Source organism: Phyllobates terribilis, unplaced genomic scaffold (assembly GCF_046119375.1).
Source record: "Phyllobates terribilis strain yellow unplaced genomic scaffold, ASM4611937v1 Scaffold_393__1_contigs__length_1774422, whole genome shotgun sequence".
NCBI classification, from domain to species: domain Eukaryota; kingdom Metazoa; phylum Chordata; class Amphibia; order Anura; family Dendrobatidae; genus Phyllobates; species Phyllobates terribilis.
The window spans coordinates 1372500-1394070 of record NW_027363153.1 but is presented as its reverse complement, the minus strand read 5'-3'; the positions used below and the strand labels follow the sequence as shown (position 1 = coordinate 1394070).

Sequence of the window (21571 nt, the reverse complement as noted above, 5' to 3'; positions counted from 1 at the left end):
TCTGGTCTGGCTCCAATGACAACAAGTCAGCGGGGGTGGGCTTCCTCTGTCGTGGGAGAAATATTACTATAAATGCTGTCACAGAAATAGTACCAGGCAGAGTGGTTTTAGTGCATTTTAAATTTAATGGTTTTACCCTACGTGTAATGAATATTTATGCTCCCCCTGATAAGCAAGAGAGAATTAATTTATTTGGGATATTGCCATTGTACTGTACTGGGTCATCTCCCCTGATCGTAGGGGGTGATTTTAATTGTCTTTGTGCTAGTGAACAACGAGCAGGGGGTGACCCTTTACGCAAATTGGATAAGTCATGTCATCTATTGAAAGATTTTATAACTGATTTTAAATTATGCGATGCGTGGAGGTCACTCCTGCCGACGGACCCTGGTTATACGTGGTCCGGAAGAGGGGTGTCCTCCAGGATCGATTTTATTTTCCTATCAGATGATTTTAACCCTGTAAAATGTGTTTTAACATCAAATATATTTTCTGACCATAAGGGCTTGGAGGTGCATCTAGAATACCGGGATGAACAGAGGGTCAACAGGGGCCTCTGGCGTCTAAGTACTTACCTGCTGGAGGACCCTCTGATTCGACAAGACTTTGGTAAAGCCTATCAAGCCTGGCGGCGACAAAAACCTTCTGATGCCCCTATGGTAACCTGGTGGGAAAATTTGAAAAAAAAAGTCAGAATGTTTTTTATAAAAGCAGGGAGACGTAAAGCTAGAGAGAAAACAAGATGTTTTAGTGATCTTAACACCAAACTGCAAACACTTTTTAAATTCAAAGAGCTAGGGGTGGAGGTGGGAGATGATATTGCTAGCCTAAAAACTGAAATTCAGAACTGCATAGACACAAAGGGGAAAGAGATTATTTTTAACTCTAGAGTGCAGCACTTGGAGGAGGGGGAGAAGTGCTCTCGCTTCTTCTTCAAAAAAGTCATGGATAAAAGAGAAGTGATCACAAATCTAGAGGGTGAAACATCTATGCAGGGAATGTTGAATGCTACTTTTAACTTTTATAAGCATCTTTTTAGTAAAAAGTGTATAGATGAGTCCTTTTTATCTGATGCTCTTAATGATCTCGATTTTAAGTTAAATTTTACAGACCAGGAGTTTTTAGAACGCGATATTGTTTTAGAGGAATTATTTTATGTTTTTAAAAGTTTCTCTAAGGGTAAAGCACCTGGGTGTGACGGACTACCTGTAGAATTTTACCTTACTTTTTGGGACATTTTAAAAGAGGACCTTTTTATGCTTTTTAAAGAAGTTTTTATTTGTGAACAGTTGCCATTTTCGTGGAGGAGAGGAGTGGTGTCTTTGATATATAAAAAAGGTGACCGCAGTACTCTAGCGAATTGGAGACCCATAACTCTCCTAAATGTTGATTACAAGGTACTTGCTAAGGTGGTTGCAGACCGGCTCAGGAGTGTCATTGCCAAACTAATCCAGCCTGAGCAGGTTTGTAGTGTACCAGGCAGAAGTATTTCAGAGGTTTTAAACGTATTAAGGGATGTAATTTGGTATTCCAGAGACCGGGGTCAAAATGTAGCTCTTTTAGCCCTAGATTTTGAAAAAGCTTTCGATAGAGTCTCTCATAGATTTCTTTTTAGAGTTTTAAAAAGAATGGGTATCCCTAATATGCTTTTAAATTGTATTAAGATTTTATATAAAAATTGTTTTAGTCAAATTTCTCTTAATGGCTTTTTAACAGATGGAGTTCCCCTTGAGTCCGGAGTGAAGCAGGGATGCCCCTTGTCGCCCATCCTGTTCATCTGCGCCATGGAGCCCCTGCTGAGCGCAATAAGGAAAGACAAAGTGATTAGAGGGGTTCCTGTTCCAGGCGGAGGTGGCAGTGATGTGAGAGTCTTTGGCTACATGGATGACGTGACGGTTGTGTGCGTGGACCCTGCTTCCCTCCGGAGGGCGGTGTTGCGCATTGAATTTTTTTCCCAGGCATCCGGGTTTAAACTTAATTTAAATAAATCTGAATGTCTGACTTTGGGATCCTGGGACACCGCCCAACTCCCGCAGCTCACTATAAAACGAGACAATGTAAAAATTCTTGGAGTTGTTTTTAACGAGGAGAATGTGGGAACTCAAAGCTGGGAGAATGTCATAGAAAAAATGTCAAAGAAAATATCATTTTGGGGTTTGAGGTCCCTAACAATGGAGGGGAAAATTTTAATTATAAAATCAGTGTTGTTACCCCTCATACTGTATATAGCTATGGTGTACCCCCCCTCTGATGTTTTAATTAAAAAAATGACTAGGATGATCTTTATGTTTTTATGGAACTCCAAAATGGAAAAATTAAGGCGAGAAATAATGAGGAAGAATAAAATGAACGGCGGAAGGGATGTCCCCGATTTACATATTTATTTGTATTTAAATTATTTCTGCTTTTGTTTCAAACATTTTAATGGTAATAGTGCGCTAAGTTATTTTTTAAAATATACTTGTGGGATGATTTTTAAAAGATGGTTTAAGTTGTCGTTGAATTCCCCTGTTTTACTATGCCCCCCCAAACACCAAGCAATCTTAGAAAAGACTGTTCGATTTTATAGCCTTGGTGATTTTAATATGGACATTTTTAAAGACCGCAAGAAGCTTTTATCTTTTCTGAGGAGGAATGAAGATGTGACCCCCATAGTAAATTTCTCAGAAGAGAGATCGAAGCAAGTTTGGAAGAATGTCTTCGGGAAATTCTTAGCAAATGGACATAAGGACATCGCATGGATGGTGGTCCACCAGTGCCTCCCCACCAGAGAATTTCAACACAGGAGAGGCCTGGTGGCCAGAGCCAAATGCCCCAGAGACTCATGTGTTAATGACGAAACCACCTTGCACCTTATGTGGAATTGCCCATTTGCACAGGAACTTTGGCACAAAGTTGGGATTCTTTTAAAATGGACTTGCGGTTTAAGAGATTTTAACCATGAATATGTTTTATATGGCCTTTTTAAATGTCCGACCCCTCAACAGTATTGTATATGTTGGTGTATGATTAACTGTTTTAAAGACGCCCTTTGGAAGGCACGCAATATTTTACTTTTTAAACGTGATGCTATTTCTGTGAAGGATTGTCTTAAAATTGCTTTTAGCCAGATGTATATTTATTACTTGAGGGATGTCAAATGTATTGGGAGGAGGGATGCTAATCGTATATGGGGTTTTTATGGGTGGAATTCTGTGTTTTAATAATGTACTGTTTGTGTTGTTGTTTTTGATTGTAAACCATCTTTTACGCACTTAATAAATTATGTTGAAACCTGATCTGTTCTTATCAGTTTAATATCTGATACGTCCCCTATCTGGGGACCATATATTAAATGGATTTTTAGAACAGGGAGATGGAAAAAGAGCTTGCTCTGTCCACTCCACGCATTGACCTGGTATTGCAGTATCTCCAGGACCGGTGCACCCCTTCTTTAATGCAGTTTCTAAAATCAGAAAGAATTGAATTCAATGTTTTTTGTTCATTTTGCTTGTTTGTCGGATTTTGGGATGGACTCTTTGGCTTTGCTTTTCTTCTCCTCATTGGATTTTTCATGTTCAAAGTTGCAGAAGCCAGATTACAAGCTCATTTTGGTTCAACTTCAGCAACTGTGCATTGCATTGCCATGTAATGTGATGCAATGCTATCTTTCTAGCTCTCCCTTTTTACTTCCTTTTGGATAAACAGACATATTAGGCAAGCATTTTGGAGCTTTCACCTAATTAACTACAGGTGGTGAGATAAGCTGCACAATATAATTGACCTTTCAGTATATTGTTGCACACACACCATCTATTTAGCAAATGCCCTTGTTATCAACAGCAGCCTTTTAAACTCACCTGAGCTAACAGGTATGTGCGCTGGTTACTCTGCTGCGCTTAAAATTTCTTTTTTGGTTTGCTACAATGCCTTTTCTGAAACGTTGTCTCCTTCTGCTGGAACACTGACTTCTTTCATTTAATGCCTGCAGACTATAAAAGAGAACCCAACCCAAAAAGTTTGGTTGATTAGTCTGTGGCATTCTGTTAAACTGTTGCTTATGGCGGTCTCTGTGAGCTTCTCAGCGACATTCAGCCAGCCAGGTATCCTGCCTGCAGTAGATGGAATGTGGCAATGGAACGCTGGCTGCGCGTGTCATAATAGGCTCTGAGCCTTTATATACCTGTGCACAGCAGCAGCCACCTTCAGTCTGCTGCTGGACAGCCAGCAGCAGCAGCAGCAGGAGAGGTATGTAATCAGGAGCCCTCCTGCTAAGGGTAGACAGCTGCTCGTTCCACCCCACCCCCCGCCTTAATTGGTTCTCCTCCCTTCCAACGGTGTTGAGGCGGGTGGGAACAGCAGGGGGTGAAGGTGCTGTGTTTAAAGAGGTGGAGTTATGCAGATCTAAAACGCGTGGATTGCAGCAGCAGCAAGCCGAAAAGTGCAGGCATGTAAGGGATCTAGAGGTTAACAACATGTCTTCTTAACGGGAGTCCAGGAGCTCATCTCCACAAATGGACTTTTCAGGATCCTTGGGTGGCTCCATAGTTTGAAACCAATTCTGGTTATCGCTTCTCGGCCTTTTGGCTAAGATCAAGTGTAGTATCTGTTCTTATCAGTTTAATATCTGATACGTCCCCTATCTGGGGACCATATATTAAATGGATTTTTAGAACAGGGAGATGGAAAAAGAGCTTGCTCTGTCCACTCCACGCATTGACCTGGTATTGCAGTATCTCCAGGACCGGTGCACCCCTTCTTTAATGCAGTTTCTAAAATCAGAAAGAATTGAATTCAATGTTTTTTGTTCATTTTGCTTGTTTGTCGGATTTTGGGATGGACTCTTTGGCTTTGCTTTTCTTCTCCTCATTGGATTTTTCATGTTCAAAGTTGCAGAAGCCAGATTACAAGCTCATTTTGGTTCAACTTCAGCAACTGTGCATTGCATTGCCATGTAATGTGATGCAATGCTATCTTTCTAGCTCTCCCTTTTTACTTCCTTTTGGATAAACAGACATATTAGGCAAGCATTTTGGAGCTTTCACCTAATTAACTACAGGTGGTGAGATAAGCTGCACAATATAATTGACCTTTCAGTATATTGTTGCACACACACCATCTATTTAGCAAATGCCCTTGTTATCAACAGCAGCCTTTTAAACTCACCTGAGCTAACAGGTATGTGCGCTGGTTACTCTGCTGCGCTTAAAATTTCTTTTTTGGTTTGCTACAATGCCTTTTCTGAAACGTTGTCTCCTTCTGCTGGAACACTGACTTCTTTCATTTAATGCCTGCAGACTATAAAAGAGAACCCAACCCAAAAAGTTTGGTTGATTAGTCTGTGGCATTCTGTTAAACTGTTGCTTATGGCGGTCTCTGTGAGCTTCTCAGCGACATTCAGCCAGCCAGGTATCCTGCCTGCAGTAGATGGAATGTGGCAATGGAACGCTGGCTGCGCGTGTCATAATAGGCTCTGAGCCTTTATATACCTGTGCACAGCAGCAGCCACCTTCAGTCTGCTGCTGGACAGCCAGCAGCAGCAGCAGCAGGAGAGGTATGTAATCAGGAGCCCTCCTGCTAAGGGTAGACAGCTGCTCGTTCCACCCCACCCCCCGCCTTAATTGGTTCTCCTCCCTTCCAACGGTGTTGAGGCGGGTGGGAACAGCAGGGGGTGAAGGTGCTGTGTTTAAAGAGGTGGAGTTATGCAGATCTAAAACGCGTGGATTGCAGCAGCAGCAAGCCGAAAAGTGCAGGCATGTAAGGGATCTAGAGGTTGACAACATGTCTTCTTAACGGGAGTCCAGGAGCTCATCTCCACAAATGGACTTTTCAGGATCCTTGGGTGGCTCCGTAGTTTGAAACCAATTCTGGTTATCGCTTCTCGGCCTTTTGGCTAAGATCAAGTGTAGTATCTGTTCTTATCAGTTTAATATCTGATACGTCCCCTATCTGGGGACCATATATTAAATGGATTTTTAGAACAGGGAGATGGAAAAAGAGCTTGCTCTGTCCACTCCACGCATTGACCTGGTATTGCAGTATCTCCAGGACCGGTGCACCCCTTCTTTAATGCAGTTTCTAAAATCAGAAAGAATTGAATTCAATGTTTTTTGTTCATTTTGCTTGTTTGTCGGATTTTGGGATGGACTCTTTGGCTTTGCTTTTCTTCTCCTCATTGGATTTTTCATGTTCAAAGTTGCAGAAGCCAGATTACAAGCTCATTTTGGTTCAACTTCAGCAACTGTGCATTGCATTGCCATGTAATGTGATGCAATGCTATCTTTCTAGCTCTCCCTTTTTACTTCCTTTTGGATAAACAGACATATTAGGCAAGCATTTTGGAGCTTTCACCTAAATAACTACAGGTGGTGAGATAAGCTGCACAATATAATTGACCTTTCAGTATATTGTTGCACACACACCATCTATTTAGCAAATGCCCTTGTTATCAACAGCAGCCTTTTAAACTCACCTGAGCTAACAGGTATGTGCGCTGGTTACTCTGCTGCGCTTAAAATTTCTTTTTTGGTTTGCTACAATGCCTTTTCTGAAACGTTGTCTCCTTCTGCTGGAACACTGACTTCTTTCATTTAATGCCTGCAGACTATAAAAGAGAACCCAACCCAAAAAGTTTGGTTGATTAGTCTGTGGCATTCTGTTAAACTGTTGCTTATGGCGGTCTCTGTGAGCTTCTCAGCGACATTCAGCCAGCCAGGTATCCTGCCTGCAGTAGATGGAATGTGGCAATGGAACGCTGGCTGCGCGTGTCATAATAGGCTCTGAGCCTTTATATACCTGTGCACAGCAGCAGCCACCTTCAGTCTGCTGCTGGACAGCCAGCAGCAGCAGGAGAGGTATGTAATCAGGAGCCCTCCTGCTAAGGGTAGACAGCTGCTCGTTCCACCCCACCCCCCGCCTTAATTGGTTCTCCTCCCTTCCATCGGTGTTGAGGCGGGTGGGAACAGTAGGGGGTGAAGGTGCTGTGTTTAAAGAGGTGGAGTTATGCAGATCTAAAACGCGTGGATTGCAGCAGCAGCAAGCCGAAAAGTGCAGGCATGTAAGGGATCTAGAGGTTGACAACATGTCTTCTTAACGGGAGTCCAGGAGCTCATCTCCACAAATGGACTTTTCAGGATCCTTGGGTGGCTCCGTAGTTTGAAACCAATTCTGGTTATCGCTTCTCGGCCTTTTGGCTAAGATCAAGTGTAGTATCTGTTCTTATCAGTTTAATATCTGATACGTCCCCTATCTGGGGACCATATATTAAATGGATTTTTAGAACAGGGAGATGGAAAAAGAGCTTGCTCTGTCCACTCCACGCATTGACCTGGTATTGCAGTATCTCCAGGACCGGTGCACCCCTTCTTTAATGCAGTTTCTAAAATCAGAAAGAATTGAATTCAATGTTTTTTGTTCATTTTGCTTGTTTGTCGGATTTTGGGATGGACTCTTTGGCTTTGCTTTTCTTCTCCTCATTGGATTTTTCATGTTCAAAGTTGCAGAAGCCAGATTACAAGCTCATTTTGGTTCAACTTCAGCAACTGTGCATTGCATTGCCATGTAATGTGATGCAATGCTATCTTTCTAGCTCTCCCTTTTTACTTCCTTTTGGATAAACAGACATATTAGGCAAGCATTTTGGAGCTTTCACCTAAATAACTACAGGTGGTGAGATAAGCTGCACAATATAATTGACCTTTCAGTATATTGTTGCACACACACCATCTATTTAGCAAATGCCCTTGTTATCAACAGCAGCCTTTTAAACTCACCTGAGCTAACAGGTATGTGCGCTGGTTACTCTGCTGCGCTTAAAATTTCTTTTTTGGTTTGCTACAATGCCTTTTCTGAAACGTTGTCTCCTTCTGCTGGAACACTGACTTCTTTCATTTAATGCCTGCAGACTATAAAAGAGAACCCAACCCAAAAAGTTTGGTTGATTAGTCTGTGGCATTCTGTTAAACTGTTGCTTATGGCGGTCTCTGTGAGCTTCTCAGCGACATTCAGCCAGCCAGGTATCCTGCCTGCAGTAGATGGAATGTGGCAATGGAACGCTGGCTGCGCGTGTCATAATAGGCTCTGAGCCTTTATATACCTGTGCACAGCAGCAGCCACCTTCAGTCTGCTGCTGGACAGCCAGCAGCAGCAGCAGCAGGAGAGGTATGTAATCAGGAGCCCTCCTGCTAAGGGTAGACAGCTGCTCGTTCCACCCCACCCCCCGCCTTAATTGGTTCTCCTCCCTTCCAACGGTGTTGAGGCGGGTGGGAACAGCAGGGGGTGAAGGTGCTGTGTTTAAAGAGGTGGAGTTATGCAGATCTAAAACGCGTGGATTGCAGCAGCAGCAAGCCGAAAAGTGCAGGCATGTAAGGGATCTAGAGGTTGACAACATGTCTTCTTAACGGGAGTCCAGGAGCTCATCTCCACAAATGGACTTTTCAGGATCCTTGGGTGGCTCCGTAGTTTGAAACCAATTCTGGTTATCGCTTCTCGGCCTTTTGGCTAAGATCAAGTGTAGTATCTGTTCTTATCAGTTTAATATCTGATACGTCCCCTATCTGGGGACCATATATTAAATGGATTTTTAGAACAGGGAGATGGAAAAAGAGCTTGCTCTGTCCACTCCACGCATTGACCTGGTATTGCAGTATCTCCAGGACCGGTGCACCCCTTCTTTAATGCAGTTTCTAAAATCAGAAAGAATTGAATTCAATGTTTTTTGTTCATTTTGCTTGTTTGTCGGATTTTGGGATGGACTCTTTGGCTTTGCTTTTCTTCTCCTCATTGGATTTTTCATGTTCAAAGTTGCAGAAGCCAGATTACAAGCTCATTTTGGTTCAACTTCAGCAACTGTGCATTGCATTGCCATGTAATGTGATGCAATGCTATCTTTCTAGCTCTCCCTTTTTACTTCCTTTTGGATAAACAGACATATTAGGCAAGCATTTTGGAGCTTTCACCTAAATAACTACAGGTGGTGAGATAAGCTGCACAATATAATTGACCTTTCAGTATATTGTTGCACACACACCATCTATTTAGCAAATGCCCTTGTTATCAACAGCAGCCTTTTAAACTCACCTGAGCTAACAGGTATGTGCGCTGGTTACTCTGCTGCGCTTAAAATTTCTTTTTTGGTTTGCTACAATGCCTTTTCTGAAACGTTGTCTCCTTCTGCTGGAACACTGACTTCTTTCATTTAATGCCTGCAGACTATAAAAGAGAACCCAACCCAAAAAGTTTGGTTGATTAGTGTGTAGCATTCTGTTAAACTGTTGCTTATGGCGGTCTCTGTGAGCTTCTCAGCGACATTCAGCCAGCCAGGTATCCTGCCTGCAGTAGATGGAATGTGGCAATGGAACGCTGGCTGCGCGTGTCATAATAGGCTCTGAGCCTTTATATACCTGTGCACAGCAGCAGCCACCTTCAGTCTGCTGCTGGACAGCCAGCAGCAGCAGCAGCAGGAGAGGTATGTAATCAGGAGCCCTCCTGCTAAGGGTAGACAGCTGCTCGTTCCACCCCACCCCCCGCCTTAATTGGTTCTCCTCCCTTCCAACGGTGTTGAGGCGGGTGGGAACAGCAGGGGGTGAAGGTGCTGTGTTTAAAGAGGTGGAGTTATGCAGATCTAAAACGCGTGGATTGCAGCAGCAGCAAGCCGAAAAGTGCAGGCATGTAAGGGATCTAGAGGTTGACAACATGTCTTCTTAACGGGAGTCCAGGAGCTCATCTCCACAAATGGACTTTTCAGGATCCTTGGGTGGCTCCGTAGTTTGAAACCAATTCTGGTTATCGCTTCTCGGCCTTTTGGCTAAGATCAAGTGTAGTATCTGTTCTTATCAGTTTAATATCTGATACGTCCCCTATCTGGGGACCATATATTAAATGGATTTTTAGAACAGGGAGATGGAAAAAGAGCTTGCTCTGTCCACTCCACGCATTGACCTGGTATTGCAGTATCTCCAGGACCGGTGCACCCCTTCTTTAATGCAGTTTCTAAAATCAGAAAGAATTGAATTCAATGTTTTTTGTTCATTTTGCTTGTTTGTCGGATTTTGGGATGGACTCTTTGGCTTTGCTTTTCTTCTCCTCATTGGATTTTTCATGTTCAAAGTTGCAGAAGCCAGATTACAAGCTCATTTTGGTTCAACTTCAGCAACTGTGCATTGCATTGCCATGTAATGTGATGCAATGCTATCTTTCTAGCTCTCCCTTTTTACTTCCTTTTGGATAAACAGACATATTAGGCAAGCATTTTGGAGCTTTCACCTAAATAACTACAGGTGGTGAGATAAGCTGCACAATATAATTGACCTTTCAGTATATTGTTGCACACACACCATCTATTTAGCAAATGCCCTTGTTATCAACAGCAGCCTTTTAAACTCACCTGAGCTAACAGGTATGTGCGCTGGTTACTCTGCTGCGCTTAAAATTTCTTTTTTGGTTTGCTACAATGCCTTTTCTGAAACGTTGTCTCCTTCTGCTGGAACACTGACTTCTTTCATTTAATGCCTGCAGACTATAAAAGAGAACCCAACCCAAAAAGTTTGGTTGATTAGTCTGTGGCATTCTGTTAAACTGTTGCTTATGGCGGTCTCTGTGAGCTTCTCAGTGACATTCAGCCAGCCAGGTATCCTGCCTGCAGTAGATGGAATGTGGCAATGGAACGCTGGCTGCGCATGTCATAATAGGCTCTGAGCCTTTATATACCTGTGCACAGCAGCAGCCACCTTCAGTCTGCTGCTGGACAGCCAGCAGCAGCAGCAGCAGGAGAGGTATGTAATCAGGAGCCCTCCTGCTAAGGGTAGACAGCTGCTCGTTCCACCCCACCCCCCGCCTTAATTGGTTCTCCTCCCTTCCAACGGTGTTGAGGCGGGTGGGAACAGCAGGGGGTGAAGGTGCTGTGTTTAAAGAGGTGGAGTTATGCAGATCTAAAACGCGTGGATTGCAGCAGCAGCAAGCCGAAAAGTGCAGGCATGTAAGGGATCTAGAGGTTGACAACATGTCTTCTTAACGGGAGTCCAGGAGCTCATCTCCACAAATGGACTTTTCAGGATCCTTGGGTGGCTCCGTAGTTTGAAACCAATTCTGGTTATCGCTTCTCGGCCTTTTGGCTAAGATCAAGTGTAGTATCTGTTCTTATCAGTTTAATATCTGATACGTCCCCTATCTGGGGACCATATATTAAATGGATTTTTAGAACAGGGAGATGGAAAAAGAGCTTGCTCTGTCCACTCCACGCATTGACCTGGTATTGCAGTATCTCCAGGACCGGTGCACCCCTTCTTTAATGCAGTTTCTAAAATCAGAAAGAATTGAATTCAATGTTTTTTGTTCATTTTGCTTGTTTGTCGGATTTTGGGATGGACTCTTTGGCTTTGCTTTTCTTCTCCTCATTGGATTTTTCATGTTCAAAGTTGCAGAAGCCAGATTACAAGCTCCTTTTGGTTCAACTTCAGCAACTGTGCATTGCATTGCCATGTAATGTGATGCAATGCTATCTTTCTAGCTCTCCCTTTTTACTTCCTTTTGGATAAACAGACATATTAGGCAAGCATTTTGGAGCTTTCACCTAAATAACTACAGGTGGTGAGATAAGCTGCACAATATAATTGACCTTTCAGTATATTGTTGCACACACACCATCTATTTAGCAAATGCCCTTGTTATCAACAGCAGCCTTTTAAACTCACCTGAGCTAACAGGTATGTGCGCTGGTTACTCTGCTGCGCTTAAAATTTCTTTTTTGGTTTGCTACAATGCCTTTTCTGAAACGTTGTCTCCTTCTGCTGGAACACTGACTTCTTTCATTTAATGCCTGCAGACTATAAAAGAGAACCCAACCCAAAAAGTTTGGTTGATTAGTCTGTGGCATTCTGTTAAACTGTTGCTTATGGCGGTCTCTGTGAGCTTCTCAGTGACATTCAGCCAGCCAGGTATCCTGCCTGCAGTAGATGGAATGTGGCAATGGAACGCTGGCTGCGCATGTCATAATAGGCTCTGAGCCTTTATATACCTGTGCACAGCAGCAGCCACCTTCAGTCTGCTGCTGGACAGCCAGCAGCAGCAGCAGCAGGAGAGGTATGTAATCAGGAGCCCTCCTGCTAAGGGTAGACAGCTGCTCGTTCCACCCCACCCCCCGCCTTAATTGGTTCTCCTCCCTTCCAACGGTGTTGAGGCGGGTGGGAACAGCAGGGGGTGAAGGTGCTGTGTTTAAAGAGGTGGAGTTATGCAGATCTAAAACGCGTGGATTGCAGCAGCAGCAAGCCGAAAAGTGCAGGCATGTAAGGGATCTAGAGGTTGACAACATGTCTTCTTAACGGGAGTCCAGGAGCTCATCTCCACAAATGGACTTTTCAGGATCCTTGGGTGGCTCCGTAGTTTGAAACCAATTCTGGTTATCGCTTCTCGGCCTTTTGGCTAAGATCAAGTGTAGTATCTGTTCTTATCAGTTTAATATCTGATACGTCCCCTATCTGGGGACCATATATTAAATGGATTTTTAGAACAGGGAGATGGAAAAAGAGCTTGCTCTGTCCACTCCACGCATTGACCTGGTATTGCAGTATCTCCAGGACCGGTGCACCCCTTCTTTAATGCAGTTTCTAAAATCAGAAAGAATTGAATTCAATGTTTTTTGTTCATTTTGCTTGTTTGTCGGATTTTGGGATGGACTCTTTGGCTTTGCTTTTCTTCTCCTCATTGGATTTTTCATGTTCAAAGTTGCAGAAGCCAGATTACAAGCTCCTTTTGGTTCAACTTCAGCAACTGTGCATTGCATTGCCATGTAATGTGATGCAATGCTATCTTTCTAGCTCTCCCTTTTTACTTCCTTTTGGATAAACAGACATATTAGGCAAGCATTTTGGAGCTTTCACCTAAATAACTACAGGTGGTGAGATAAGCTGCACAATATAATTGACCTTTCAGTATATTGTTGCACACACACCATCTATTTAGCAAATGCCCTTGTTATCAACAGCAGCCTTTTAAACTCACCTGAGCTAACAGGTATGTGCGCTGGTTACTCTGCTGCGCTTAAAATTTCTTTTTTGGTTTGCTACAATGCCTTTTCTGAAACGTTGTCTCCTTCTGCTGGAACACTGACTTCTTTCATTTAATGCCTGCAGACTATAAAAGAGAACCCAACCCAAAAAGTTTGGTTGATTAGTCTGTGGCATTCTGTTAAACTGTTGCTTATGGCGGTCTCTGTGAGCTTCTCAGCGACATTCAGCCAGCCAGGTATCCTGCCTGCAGTAGATGGAATGTGGCAATGGAACGCTGGCTGCGCGTGTCATATTAGGCTCTGAGCCTTTATATACCTGTGCACAGCAGCAGCCACCTTCAGTCTGCTGCTGGACAGCCAGCAGCAGCAGCAGCAGGAGAGGTATGTAATCAGGAGCCCTCCTGCTAAGGGTAGACAGCTGCTCGTTCCACCCCACCCCCCGCCTTAATTGGTTCTCCTCCCTTCCAACGGTGTTGAGGCGGGTGGGAACAGCAGGGGGTGAAGGTGCTGTGTTTAAAGAGGTGGAGTTATGCAGATCTAAAACGCGTGGATTGCAGCAGCAGCAAGCCGAAAAGTGCAGGCATGTAAGGGATCTAGAGGTTGACAACATGTCTTCTTAACGGGAGTCCAGGAGCTCATCTCCACAAATGGACTTTTCAGGATCCTTGGGTGGCTCCGTAGTTTGAAACCAATTCTGGTTATCGCTTCTCGGCCTTTTGGCTAAGATCAAGTGTAGTATCTGTTCTTATCAGTTTAATATCTGATACGTCCCCTATCTGGGGACCATATATTAAATGGATTTTTAGAACAGGGAGATGGAAAAAGAGCTTGCTCTGTCCACTCCACGCATTGACCTGGTATTGCAGTATCTCCAGGACCGGTGCACCCCTTCTTTAATGCAGTTTCTAAAATCAGAAAGAATTGAATTCAATGTTTTTTGTTCATTTTGCTTGTTTGTCGGATTTTGGGATGGACTCTTTGGCTTTGCTTTTCTTCTCCTCATTGGATTTTTCATGTTCAAAGTTGCAGAAGCCAGATTACAAGCTCATTTTGGTTCAACTTCAGCAACTGTGCATTGCATTGCCATGTAATGTGATGCAATGCTATCTTTCTAGCTCTCCCTTTTTACTTCCTTTTGGATAAACAGACATATTAGGCAAGCATTTTGGAGCTTTCACCTAAATAACTACAGGTGGTGAGATAAGCTGCACAATATAATTGACCTTTCAGTATATTGTTGCACACACACCATCTATTTAGCAAATGCCCTTGTTATCAACAGCAGCCTTTTAAACTCACCTGAGCTAACAGGTATGTGCGCTGGTTACTCTGCTGCGCTTAAAATTTCTTTTTTGGTTTGCTACAATGCCTTTTCTGAAACGTTGTCTCCTTCTGCTGGAACACTGACTTCTTTCATTTAATGCCTGCAGACTATAAAAGAGAACCCAACCCAAAAAGTTTGGTTGATTAGTCTGTGGCATTCTGTTAAACTGTTGCTTATGGCGGTCTCTGTGAGCTTCTCAGCGACATTCAGCCAGCCAGGTATCCTGCCTGCAGTAGATGGAATGTGGCAATGGAACGCTGGCTGCGCGTGTCATAATAGGCTCTGAGCCTTTATATACCTGTGCACAGCAGCAGCCACCTTCAGTCTGCTGCTGGACAGCCAGCAGCAGCAGCAGCAGGAGAGGTATGTAATCAGGAGCCCTCCTGCTAAGGGTAGACAGCTGCTTGTTCCACCCCACCCCCCGCCTTAATTGGTTCTCCTCCCTTCCAACGGTGTTGAGGCGGGTGGGAACAGCAGGGGGTGAAGGTGCTGTGTTTAAAGAGGTGGAGTTATGCAGATCTAAAACGCGTGGATTGCAGCAGCAGCAAGCCGAAAAGTGCAGGCATGTAAGGGATCTAGAGGTTGACAACATGTCTTCTTAACGGGAGTCCAGGAGCTCATCTCCACAAATGGACTTTTCAGGATCCTTGGGTGGCTCCGTAGTTTGAAACCAATTCTGGTTATCGCTTCTCGGCCTTTTGGCTAAGATCAAGTGTAGTATCTTTCGAAAAGGCGGTTTTGGATGTTGGCCGCCCTAGTAGATTGATACATTATGCACACTGGGGTTTAGGCGCTTGTTAGTACGCCAGGTGGCTAATATAGTCATCTGGTGGAAAGCATGGCCCCCCAGGATCGACGCCATTGGGCCGGGGAAGATCGAAAGCCCGAAGTGTGAAGTGCCCCAGGAGTGGTGACCCTGGGGTGCCTTAACTCACTGGGATTGGGAACCCCACTTGAGTTTATGGCACATTTGCACAAGCACTTCAAATTTTCTTTCTTCGCACACACCCTTATTCCGGGCCTTCTGGCCTTAGGATGGGGAATTTTTCAATTCCCGGTCGAAGGTCCGGGCAGTATTATACTGTGAAACCTTCACTATTTATTTAATTTCTTTGTCACTGTGTGTCCACTTATTCACGTGTGTCACGTCCTACTAGGATTTTGTCGGGATGCGGTTCCCTTACGGGTTCCTCTCTTGGCAGGTCTAGGGGGGGAGTGTGTGGCCATCAGGTTCCGCTCCCCCCTGAACCCCCCTGGCTCTCCTCTTTCGGGAGGAGAGCGTTGTTGGCTCCCCTCTTCCGGGAGGGGAGCACAGTCTTTGGCTCGCAGTGCCTTGCTCGGGTGAGAACTCGGGCAGGTGCTGGGGGTAAGATTGGGTCGCCTCTGGCTTCGGCTGGAGGTGGCTTTTTGTCCCTGTTCCTCGCTGTGGCCTTTTGGCTCGGAGGGACGGGGAATGGTTTGGGGGACCCTTCTCCTTTTGGAGAGGGTTTCAAGAAGACCAGCATCCTAGTGCACTTTTTTTGTGGCACTTGTCACTTTTTTAAGCGCACTCGGGTTTTGTACACGAATTCGGGCTTTCGATAAAAAAAAAAAAATCTGTTCTTATCAGTTTAATATCTGATACGTCCCCTATCTGGGGACCATATATTAAATGGATTTTTAGAACAGGGAGATGGAAAAAGAGCTTGCTCTGTCCACTCCACGCATTGACCTGGTATTGCAGTATCTCCAGGACCGGTGCACCCCTTCTTTAATGCAGTTTCTAAAATCAGAAAGAATTGAATTCAATGTTTTTTGTTCATTTTGCTTGTTTGTCGGATTTTGGGATGGACTCTTTGGCTTTGCTTTTCTTCTCCTCATTGGATTTTTCATGTTCAAAGTTGCAGAAGCCAGATTACAAGCTCATTTTGGTTCAACTTCAGCAACTGTGCATTGCATTGCCATGTAATGTGATGCAATGCTATCTTTCTAGCTCTCCCTTTTTACTTCCTTTTGGATAAACAGACATATTAGGCAAGCATTTTGGAGCTTTCACCTAAATAACTACAGGTGGTGAGATAAGCTGCACAATATAATTGACCTTTCAGTATATTGTTGCACACACACCATCTATTTAGCAAATGCCCTTGTTATCAACAGCAGCCTTTTAAACTCACCTGAGCTAACAGGTATGTGCGCTGGTTACTCTGTTGCGCTTAAAATTTCTTTTTTGGTTTGCTACAATGCCTTTTCTGAAACGTTGTCTCCTTCTGCTGGAACACTGACTTCTTTCATTTAATGCCTGCAGACTATAAAAGAGAACCCAACCCAAAAAGTTTGGTTGATTAGTCTGTGGCATTCTGTTAAACTGTTGCTTATGGCGGTCTCTGTGAGCTTCTCAGCGACATTCAGCCAGCCAGGTATCCTGCCTGCAGTAGATGGAATGTGGCAATGGAACGCTGGCTGCGCGTGTCATAATAGGCTCTGAGCCTTTATATACCTGTGCACAGCAGCAGCCACCTTCAGTCTGCTGATGGACAGCCAGCAGCAGCAGCAGCAGGAGAGGTATGTAATCAGGAGCCCTCCTGCTAAGGGTAGACAGCTGCTCGTTCCACCCCACCCCCCGCCTTAATTGGTTCTCCTCCCTTCCAACGGTGTTGAGGCGGGTGGGAACAGCAGGGGGTGAAGGTGCTGTGTTTAAAGAGGTGGAGTTATGCAGATCTAAAACGCGTGGATTGCAGCAGCAACAAGCCGAAAAGTGCAGGCATGTAAGGGATCTAGAGGTTGACAACATGTCTTCTTAACGGGAGTCCAGGAGCTCATCTCCACAAATGGACTTTTCAGGATCCTTGGGTGGCTCCGTAGTTTGAAACCAATTCTGGTTATCGCTTCTCGGCCTTTTGGCTAAGATCAAGTGTAGTATCTTTTGAAAAGGCGGTTTTGGATGTTGGCCGCCCTAGTAGATTGATACATTATGCACACTGGGGTTTAGGCGCTTGTTAGTACGCCAGGTGGCTAATATAGTCATCTGGTGGAAAGCATGGCCCCCCAGGATCGACGCCATTGGGCCGGGGAAGATCGAAAGCCCGAAGTGTGAAGTGCCCCAGGAGTGGTGACCCTGGGGTGCCTTAACTCACTGGGATTGGGAACCCCACTTGAGTTTATGGCACATTTGCACAAGCACTTCAAATTTTCTTTCTTCGCACACACCCTTATTCCGGGCCTTCTGGCCTTAGGATGGGGAATTTTTCAATTCCCGGTCGAAGGTCCGGGCAGTATTATACTGTGAAACCTTCACTATTTATTTAATTTCTTTGTCACTGTGTGTCCACTTATTCACGTGTGTCACGTCCTACTAGGATTTTGTCGGGATGCGGTTCCCTTACGGGTTCCTCTCTTGGCAGGTCTAGGGGGGGAGTGTGTGGCCATCAGGTTCCGCTCCCCCCTGAACCCCCCTGGCTCTCCTCTTTCGGGAGGAGAGCGTTGTTGGCTCCCCTCTTCCGGGAGCGGAGCACAGTCTTTGGCTACCAGTGCCTTGCTCGGGTGAGAACTCGGGCAGGTGCTGGGGGTAAGATTGGGTCGCCTCTGGCTTCGGCTGGAGGTGGCTTTTTGTCCCTGTTCCTCGCTGTGGCCTTTTGGCTCGGAGGGACGGGGAATGGTTTGGGGGACCCTTCTCCTTTTGGAGAGGGTTTCAAGAAGACCAGCATCCTAGTGCACTTTTTTTGTGGCACTTGTCACTTTTTTAAGCGCACTCGGGTTTTGTACACGAATTCGGGCTTTCGAAGAAAAAAAAAAAGAAAAAATCTGTTCTTATCAGTTTAATATGTGATACGTCCCCTATCTGGGGACCATATATTAAATGGATTTTTAGAACAGGGAGATGGAAAAAGAGCTTGCTCTGTCCACTCCACGCATTGACCTGGTATTGCAGTATCTCCAGGACCGGTGCACCCCTTCTTTAATGCAGTTTCTAAAATCAGAAAGAATTGAATTCAATGTTTTTTGTTCATTTTGCTTGTTTGTCGGATTTTGGGATGGACTCTTTGGCTTTGCTTTTCTTCTCCTCATTGGATTTTTCATGTTCAAAGTTGCAGAAGCCAGATTACAAGCTCATTTTGGTTCAACTTCAGCAACTGTGCATTGCATTGCCATGTAATGTGATGCAATGCTATCTTTCTAGCTCTCCCTTTTTACTTCCTTTTGGATAACCAGACATATTAGGCAAGCATTTTGGAGCTTTCACCTAAATAACTACAGGTGGTGAGATAAGCTGCACAATATAATTGACCTTTCAGTATATTGTTGCACACACACCATCTATTTAGCAAATGCCCTTGTTATCAACAGCAGCCTTTTAAACTCACCTGAGCTAACAGGTATGTGCGCTGGTTACTCTGCTGAGCTTAAAATTTCTTTTTTGGTTTGCTACAATGCCTTTTCTGAAACGTTGTCTCCTTCTGCTGAAACACTGACTTATTTCATTTAATGCCTGCAGACTATAAAAGAGAACCCAACCCAAAAAGTTTGGTTGATTAGTCTGTGGCATTCTGTTAAACTGTTGCTTATGGCGGTCTCTGTGAGCTTCTCAGCGACATTCAGCCAGCCAGGTATCCTGCCTGCAGTAGATGGAATGTGGCAATGGAACGCTGGCTGCGCGTGTCATAATAGGCTCTGAGCCTTTATATACCTGTGCACAGCAGCAGCCACCTTCAGTCTGCTGCTGGACAGCCAGCAGCAGCAGCAGCAGGAGAGGTATGTAATCAGGAGCCCTCCTGCTAAGGGTAGACAGCTGCTCGTTCCACCCCACCCCCCGCCTTAATTGGTTCTCCTCCCTTCCAACGGTGTTGAGGCGGGTGGGAACAGCAGGGGGTGAAGGTGCTGTGTTTAAAGAGGTGGAGTTATGCAGATCTAAAACGTGTGGATTGCAGCAGCAGCAAGCCGAAAAGTGCAGGCATGTAAGGGATCTAGAGGTTGACAACATGTCTTCTTAACGGGAGTCCAGGAGCTCATCTCCACAAATGGACTTTTCAGGATCCTTGGGTGGCTCCGTAGTTTGAAACCAATTCTGGTTATCGCTTCTCGGCCTTTTGGCTAAGATCAAGTGTAGTATCTGTTCTTATCAGTTTAATATCTGATACGTCCCCTATCTGGGGACCATATATTAAATGGATTTTTAGAACAGGGAGATGGAAAAAGAGCTTGCTCTGTCCACTCCACGCATTGACCTGGTATTGCAGTATCTCCAGGACCGGTGCACCCCTTCTTTAATGCAGTTTCTAAAATCAGAAAGAATTGAATTCAATGTTTTTTGTTCATTTTGCTTGTTTGTCGGATTTTGGGATGGACTCTTTGGCTTTGCTTTTCTTCTCCTCATTGGATTTTTCATGTTCAAAGTTGCAGAAGCCAGATTACAAGCTCATTTTGGTTCAACTTCAGCAACTGTGCATTGCATTGCCATGTAATGTGATGCAATGCTATCTTTCTAGCTCTCCCTTTTTACTTCCTTTTGGATAAACAGACATATTAGGCAAGCATTTTGGAGCTTTCACCTAAATAACTACAGGTGGTGAGATAAGCTGCACAATATAATTGACCTTTCAGTATATTGTTGCACACACACCATCTATTTAGCAAATGCCCTTGTTATCAACAGCAGCCTTTTAAACTCACCTGAGCTAACAGGTATGTGCGCTGGTTACTCTGCTGCGCTTAAAATTTCTTTTTTGGTTTGCTACAATGCCTTTTCTGAAACGTTGTCTCCTTCTGCTGGAACACTGACTTCTTTCATTTAATGCCTGCAGACTATAAAAGAGAACCCAACCCAAAAAGTTTGGTTGATTAGTCTGTGGCATTCTGTTAAACTGTTGCTTATGGCGGTCTCTGTGAGCTTCTCAGCGACATTCAGCCAGCCAGGTATCCTGCCTGCAGTAGATGGAATGTGGCAATGGAACGCTGGCTGCGCGTGTCATAATAGGCTCTGAGCCTTTATATACCTGTGCACAGCAGCAGCCACCTTCAGTCTGCTGCTGGACAGCCAGCAGCAGCAGCAGCAGGAGAGGTATGTAATCAGGAGCCCTCCTGCTAAGGGTAGACAGCTGCTCGTTCCACCCCACCCCCCGCCTTAATTGGTTCTCCTCCCTTCCAACGGTGTTGAGGCGGGTGGGAACAGCAGGGGGTGAAGGTGCTGTGTTTAAAGAGGTGGAGTTATGCAGATCTAAAACGCGTGGATTGCAGCAGCAGCAAGCCGAAAAGTGCAGGCATGTAAGGGATCTAGAGGTTGACAACATGTCTTCTTAACGGGAGTCCAGGAGCTCATCTCCACAAATGGACTTTTCAGGATCCTTGGGAGGCTCCGTAGTTTGAAACCAATTCTGGTTATCGCTTCTCGGCCTTTTGGCTCAGACCTAGTGTTTGGACAAGAGGTTCCTTGTGTACTAGCCCTCGGCCTTCCAGCATCGCCACTTCGGTGGCTTAAGCTGGATGCTGCTATAGGGGGAGAGTGAGGAGGAAACGAGAAGGCGATTCCTGAAGCGACCATGGGTGTCAAGCTTCGCTTTGCTGGGACCGGGGATCCCCGGGTCAAGAATGCTTTCCGTATCGAGGTCTCTGAGGAGAAGAAGGACCATTTCTCGTTGTCATACCTGGTCAACGCCATTTTCTATGAAATCCTGAAGATCCAGAAGTCGGAGATCATCTGTTTGCAGGAGTTCAGAAGGGAGCATAGGTACGTCTTGGTGCTTTCTTCTATGGCGGCTTGCCAAAACCTTTTCAAAACTCTTCAAGTCCTTTCAGAGCACCCTCAGCTGGATGGACTTATCTTCACTGTACTCTACTCTAAGGGGGATATCCCGGTGGTAGTATTCATGCACAACCCCTTTATCTCCCGGGATGATATCACTGCATTCCTGAGAAGACACTGCATTTTTGTGCAATTCTCCCATAAAATCTTAAATGGAGAAGGGCTGTGGACTGGGAAGTATAAATACTTTGTGAGGTTTGGGATAGACCCTCATGGTCCTGGAGGTATTCACTATCCTCCCCTGAACTTTACAATTGGAAGAGACTCTGGATATCTGTTTTTTCCCGAGGCGCCATTGTTCTGCAGGAGATGCAACATGTTCGGGCATATCCAGGATTTCTGCAAGCAATTGCCAAACTGTAGAAAGTGCAATAAGTACGGTCATCTGGCGAAGGATTGTTCCAACCCGGTGGTATGTGATGCCTGCGGGGAGGAAGGACATGTGATTCGGGATTGTAAGGCTAAAGTCAAGCCTAGGTCCTTCTCC

General features: G+C 44.8%; 12 non-coding genes and 2 pseudogenes across 12 annotated transcripts; all 14 read left to right on the top strand.

Annotated features, from left to right (window-relative positions):
- The first annotated feature begins 3241 nt into the window (after nt 1-3241).
- On the top strand, nt 3242-3431 carry LOC141224436 (U2 spliceosomal RNA). The gene has a single exon (XR_012291858.1). It is a non-coding gene; the product is annotated as a U2 spliceosomal RNA (small nuclear RNA).
- A 1115-nt stretch (nt 3432-4546) lies between these two features.
- Nucleotides 4547-4737, top strand: LOC141224886 (U2 spliceosomal RNA). Its single transcript, XR_012292217.1, has one exon. It is a non-coding gene; the product is annotated as a U2 spliceosomal RNA (small nuclear RNA).
- Nucleotides 4738-5852: 1115 nt separating this feature from the next.
- On the top strand, nt 5853-6043 carry LOC141224885 (U2 spliceosomal RNA). Its single transcript, XR_012292216.1, has one exon. It is a non-coding gene; the product is annotated as a U2 spliceosomal RNA (small nuclear RNA).
- Nucleotides 6044-7152: 1109 nt separating this feature from the next.
- On the top strand, nt 7153-7343 carry LOC141224884 (U2 spliceosomal RNA). Its single transcript, XR_012292215.1, has one exon. It is a non-coding gene; the product is annotated as a U2 spliceosomal RNA (small nuclear RNA).
- A 1115-nt stretch (nt 7344-8458) lies between these two features.
- Nucleotides 8459-8649, top strand: LOC141224883 (U2 spliceosomal RNA). Its single transcript, XR_012292214.1, has one exon. It is a non-coding gene; the product is annotated as a U2 spliceosomal RNA (small nuclear RNA).
- Nucleotides 8650-9764: 1115 nt separating this feature from the next.
- LOC141224882 (U2 spliceosomal RNA) lies at nt 9765-9955 on the top strand. Its single transcript, XR_012292213.1, has one exon. It is a non-coding gene; the product is annotated as a U2 spliceosomal RNA (small nuclear RNA).
- Nucleotides 9956-11070: 1115 nt separating this feature from the next.
- LOC141224881 (U2 spliceosomal RNA) lies at nt 11071-11261 on the top strand. The gene has a single exon (XR_012292212.1). It is a non-coding gene; the product is annotated as a U2 spliceosomal RNA (small nuclear RNA).
- A 1115-nt stretch (nt 11262-12376) lies between these two features.
- On the top strand, nt 12377-12567 carry LOC141224880 (U2 spliceosomal RNA). Its single transcript, XR_012292211.1, has one exon. It is a non-coding gene; the product is annotated as a U2 spliceosomal RNA (small nuclear RNA).
- Nucleotides 12568-13682: 1115 nt separating this feature from the next.
- LOC141224879 (U2 spliceosomal RNA) lies at nt 13683-13873 on the top strand. Its single transcript, XR_012292210.1, has one exon. It is a non-coding gene; the product is annotated as a U2 spliceosomal RNA (small nuclear RNA).
- Nucleotides 13874-14988: 1115 nt separating this feature from the next.
- On the top strand, nt 14989-15080 carry LOC141224582 (U2 spliceosomal RNA; annotated as a pseudogene).
- A 789-nt stretch (nt 15081-15869) lies between these two features.
- LOC141224437 (U2 spliceosomal RNA) lies at nt 15870-16054 on the top strand. Its single transcript, XR_012291859.1, has one exon. It is a non-coding gene; the product is annotated as a U2 spliceosomal RNA (small nuclear RNA).
- Nucleotides 16055-17169: 1115 nt separating this feature from the next.
- On the top strand, nt 17170-17261 carry LOC141224558 (U2 spliceosomal RNA; annotated as a pseudogene).
- Nucleotides 17262-18055: 794 nt separating this feature from the next.
- LOC141224517 (U2 spliceosomal RNA) lies at nt 18056-18241 on the top strand. The gene has a single exon (XR_012291917.1). It is a non-coding gene; the product is annotated as a U2 spliceosomal RNA (small nuclear RNA).
- A 1115-nt stretch (nt 18242-19356) lies between these two features.
- Nucleotides 19357-19547, top strand: LOC141224877 (U2 spliceosomal RNA). The gene has a single exon (XR_012292208.1). It is a non-coding gene; the product is annotated as a U2 spliceosomal RNA (small nuclear RNA).
- Nucleotides 19548-21571: the final 2024 nt, after the last annotated feature.